Source organism: Penaeus japonicus, unplaced genomic scaffold (assembly GCF_977035675.1).
Source record: "Penaeus japonicus unplaced genomic scaffold, GWHDUDI00000001_assembly GWHDUDI00000001, whole genome shotgun sequence".
In the NCBI taxonomy this organism is placed as follows: Eukaryota; Metazoa; Arthropoda; class Malacostraca; order Decapoda; family Penaeidae; genus Penaeus; species Penaeus japonicus.
In genome coordinates, this window is record NW_028234403.1 from 36,586,984 (window position 1) to 36,592,695 (window position 5,712).

The following is a 5,712-nucleotide window of genomic DNA, read 5'->3' on the forward strand; positions in this document are numbered from 1 at the left end:
GTTGCAAATTTTCATAGTTTCCGGTGTGTTTGTTGTAATATGTCAGGAATTCCGTAATTATATAATCCTTGTTGTAATTGTAATGTTGTTGTTATCATTATCATGAGTGTCTTTAATGAAATTAGTATAATTGTCGTTAATATCACATTTATAACCGTTAACTTAATTGTTGTTATTATCATTATTGTCATCGTTATCATTATTGTTGTTGTTTTTGTGGTTGTCCTCTATCATCATTATTATTTCCATGATTATTACTATTATTATTGTAGTCACCATTATCATTCTCATCATCAGTATTATACTTTCAAACATCATTATCATTACCTTCATTATACTATCTTCATTATCATTATCATAATTATTATTTCTATCAGTTTTTCTTTGAATATCATCATTGATATTATCATTATTATTGTTATTATTATGATTATTGACGCTATTATTATTGTTATTATCATTATCATTATCATCATCATCATTATTGATATCATCATCATTTTCATCATTATCATTTTAATATCTGTCGTATCATTACCGTTGTCACTTAATATTGTCATGTCAATATTCTTATTCTTATCATCGTAATCAGTATCATTATCATTATTATTATGATTTTCTCTATTTGATACTTTATTTTTTCACAAAAGAGGTTCATGATGATGAGAAGCCTCACAGTCCCTGGTAAAAGGTGTATATATATTTTATATATATATACATTCGCATCCGTCGGGGATCGAACCCGAGTCTACCGATTACGAGGCGGTCGTGCTATCCACTACACCACAGAGGCATCTGATAAATTAGATGCTGATGCTCTAATTAACGTTTGTGTGCGGAATTTCATCTTAGAGAGAGACTGATTTTTTTTTTTTGTATGTTGTGTTTATGTATGTTGTGTTTATGTATGCTGTGTGTGTGTGTGTGTTGTGTTTATGTATGTTGTGTGTGTGTATGCTGTGTGTGTGTTTGTTGTATTTATGTATGTTGTGTGTGTGTATGCTGCGTGTGTGTGTGTTGTATTTATGTATGTTGTGTTTATGTATGTTGTGTGTGTGTGTTGTGTTTATGTATGTTGTGTGTGTGTATGCTGTGTGTGTGTGTGTTGTATTTATGTATGTTGTGTGTGTGTATGCTGTGTGTGTGTGTGTTGTATTTATTTATGTTGTGTTTATGTATGTTGTGTGTGTGTGTATGTTGTGTATGTATATTGTGTGTGTGTATGTTGTGTATGTATATTGTGTGTGTGTATGTTATATGTGTGTATGTTGTGTGTGTGTGTATGTTGGTGTGTGTATGTGAGTTATTATTATTAATATTGTTGTTGTTGCTATTATTCCTACCATTATCATTACTGGTATTTCTCATCATAAAATACTGCGATTTGTGGATATATGATTTATTGTATATCTTGTCCTATTTCTATGCATAAGATTGGATGGCATCTCGCCCATCTTGGTTCTGAACACATTCATTCGAACGTAATATTTTCAAAATACTTCGGGCTTTTAGAAGTGAGCTTTCCGAGTTGGTATGTAAGGCTTCAATAGGCAATAGTATTTACTCGTATATACGCTCAGACCCAGTACTGCTATTCACCAAAGACCTTTGAGTGTTGTGAAATTGGGATTGGAGCGCCGTAGATTTCTTCACTTCCTTTTGAATGTATATGTATGTACTCGTAATATCTTGCATCTGTGTAGCACCTCAAGACACACACACACACGCACGCACACACACACACGCACACACACACACACACACACACGCACACACACACACACGCACACATACACACACACGCATACGCACACACGCACACGCATACACACACACACACTCACACACACACACAATCATTCACACATATATGTACATACACACACACACACACACACACACACATATATATATATATATATATATATATATATATATATATGTGTGTGTGTGTGTGTGTGTGTGTGTGTGTGTGTGTGTGTGTGTGTGTGTGTATTTGTATGTGATATATATATATATATATATATATATATATATATATATATATATATATATATATATATATGTGTGTGTGTGTGTGTGTGTGTGTGTGTGTGTGTGTGTGTGTTTGTGTATATGTATACTAGCCCGCTTAAACAAGGTTGCTTTGCCTATTAATTAATTTTTCAAAATCTTTTATGTTACGGTTTAGGTTTACTCCATTCCTCTCCTTTGTATCTCTAATATGTTGCATGACACATATCTTTTCTGAACCTTTTCATTAGGATTTTATCATTATTATTGATATTATTATTGTTTTAATTATCATTATTATTATAATTCATTATTATTTATTATTTTTTTTATTTCATTATTATCATTATTATTATTATCATTGTCTTTCGCTTTCTTGCACATTTTAACTTTTGACCATTTTTACCTTCGGCTTTGAATTTGGGTACTAATACCTCTTTTCCTTGTAGATTTCTCAAAGTCTTTTAAATCGTACGGCTTTACCCTCATAATACACTTTCTCATTTAATATCTTTAAAGCTATGTGTTCTCTTGTAACTGTATTTCCTCTTTCTTCCATTCCTTTCAATGATTTTTTTTTCCTGTAATAGTCAATATATAAGTTTCCTTACTTTTTTTCTTTCTTAATGTAGGACGATTCTCTGTGTGTTCTTTATATCATCGTAATGATTTGTGAATATTAGGTCAAACATAGCCGCAGATGCAGAAGTACGAGCAATTATTTTTGCATTTGTTTCCATAATTTTTAAAAAGTCCCTTAGACTCTATATCGTATCTTGAGTTCATTTGGTTAATTTCTTGTGACCACGCTGATATATATATATATATATATATATATATATATATATATATATATATATATATATATATATATTGTAGCTATAAATTTGTTTACCACATTTATTTCGATCTTAATTGTTATTTGTTCCACTTTGGGGTCTCTTTTCAACATCCTTTTTAGTGATTCCTCTCTTTGTTAATATTGAAATCTACCTCTGCTTCCATTAGCCCCGTCTTTTCACCAAATATCATACCCTTTGAGTCGCAAGGTTATTGCTTTTTGGACACAGTTATGTCTATCACATCTGGTTTATTCGCTTCCATTATTGAATTTAGATCTAGTAATTCTGAGACTTAACCGTCTGCATCTCTGTTTGAAAATTGTTGTATTTGTATTGTATCGTATATGTTAAAAAAAAATAAAATGTATATTTGTATTGTATATGTAAAATTGTTGTATTTGGCTCTACATTTTTGTCCCGAAAGCACGCTTGATTTGCTTGGAGAACTCTCGCCCTCCTCTGACCTTTGTTCTTTTTTTGGTCTTCCCGTCAATCCCCCTTCTTTTTTTTTTCTTTTTTTTTTTTTTATCAGTGGCATCTTGTTCATATTTTCTCTTATCATAATCTTATTCTAATCGGTATCGTTGGCCAGGTTTTTAGCTTTCTTTATCACATCGGCTACCATAGTTTGGTCAGTAACGTCACTCTTTTCGAACAATTCCATCCTTCTATGTGAAAATATAGCCTTATTTACCATATTTATCATTATAAGATTTATAATGATGCTGAAAGAAATAATAGTGATGACTATTATCATTATCATTATTAATGTCATTATCATAATTGTTATCATTATCATTAATATTACTAGCATTATCAGAATCATAATGATTATGATTTATGTCAGCATAATTATGATGGTAATTATAATAATTTTTGGCATAATAGTAATGATAGTAGTAGTAGAGATAATAATGATGATAATGGTAATGATGATAACAGTGGTAATAAAAACAATAATGATGATAATAATATTAATAGAAATAATGATGATTATGATAGTCATGATAGTATATTGATAATGGTAATGATAATGATGATGATAGTAAATACATACTGATAATAATGACGATGAAAATAATGATAGCAATAATAAAAAGTAATAATGATATTGATGATAATGAGGATAACAATAATGATATATTGACAATCATCTGTTGGTGTCAATAATGATACTGATAATGATTACAACAAAATCTTCAATCAACTTGCAATAAAACACACATTGCAAATCTAATGCATTAGTCTAAAGATCCCAAAACTAGTGCCCCCTCCCCCCTCCTACACCACCACTACCACACACCCCACCCCCACCCCACCCCATCCTTTTGCCCTTCACCCCTCCCGTCCACCCTGCATGACACGTATGACACATGACACACACGACACAAAACCAGGGTGGAAACTTCCCGCAATCACCCAACACTTGCACTCGCTTTATGAATAATACTAATGGTAATTATTTGGCTAAAAGCATTGTGCGATATATCTTTAAAAGTTGAGAATATTGGGGGTATTTACGTATACATACACACGCCTCACCGACTCGGGCAATTACTTTTATGAGTTCTTGCTCCCTCTCTCTTGTACTCGCGTTTCACATCTCTTGCTTTCCTCTCTTTCTTATTCTGTCGGTCTCTTTCTTGTCTGCTCTTTTCTAGCTATTTTTTTTCTATCAGTGTTGCTCTCTATCTTTCTTTCTTTATTTCTCTCTATCTCTCTCTCTCACTCTCTCTCTCTCTCTCTCTCTCTTTCTCCCTCAGTCTCTCTCTCTCTCTCTCTCTCTCTCTCTCTGTCTCTCTCTCTCTCTCTCTCTCTCACTCTCTCTCTCTGTCTCTCTCTCACACACACACACAAATCGAACCACCCATACAATCCAAACACACACACACACACACACACACACACATAAACTCACATCCACACACACAAACACACACGCACAAACACACACATAAACACACATCCACACATACAAACACACACACACACACACACACACACACACACACACTTCACACAAACACACACACAAACACACACAAAAAAGCCAACATCAACCAAACACCACCCCAAAACAATAACGATCTTCCCTACACATCCATCATCCATCAACCTCATACCCTGAGTAAAGTTCAAATTATTACATAAAAAAGGGGGGGGAGGGGGAAGCCAATGTAATAACAATGACACTTAAAACAGAGGGAACTAACTTTTGCAACCACATTACAGCTGGAGGTCAGGCAAGTGAAGGGGGTGGGGGGAAGGGGGAGGGGGAGGGGGAACGACGAGGCGGGGAAGGGGAGGGTTTAAGGGTATTAAACTCCAAGGCTAAATGTGCTGAACCAATATCTCTAAGTAGAAAACAGGATACAACTCCATTATGGTTAGTGGTTCATTCTCTTATACATTGCGCACTCTGAGCTCGTCATCGTGTTTTGTTTCATTCTTTCTTTATTTACTCTTCGAGGAGGTCGGGGTGGGTTGTTCTCCTTATGTGTTTGTCTATCTCTCGTTCGTATGATGTTTTTTTTTTCTTTCTTTCTTTCTTTCTCTTTCATTTTTGTGCATCTTACTCTCTTTCTTTTTTATGCATCTTACCCCCTTTCTTATTCTTCATCATGTTCTTCTTCATCGAGAGAGTGAGAGAGAGGGGGGAGGGGGGGAGTGAGAGAGAGAGAGAGAGGGAGAGAGAGAGAGAGAGAGAGAGAGAGAGAGAGAGAGAGAGAGAGAGAGAGAGAGAGAGAGAGAGAAAGAGAGAGAGAAAGAGAGACAGACAGAGAGAAAGAGAGAGAGAAAGAGAGAGATAAAATGAAAGAAAAAGAAAGCGAGAAAAGGCAAAATTGAAAAGGAGAGT

At 34.1% G+C, this 5,712-nt stretch overlaps 1 non-coding gene across 1 annotated transcript; it reads right to left on the reverse strand.

Annotated features, from left to right (window-relative positions):
* Nucleotides 1-721: 721 nt before the first annotated feature.
* TRNAT-CGU (transfer RNA threonine (anticodon CGU)) lies at nt 722-793 on the reverse strand. The gene has a single exon. It is a non-coding gene; the product is annotated as a tRNA-Thr (tRNA).
* Between the last annotated feature and the right edge of the window lie 4,919 nt (nt 794-5,712).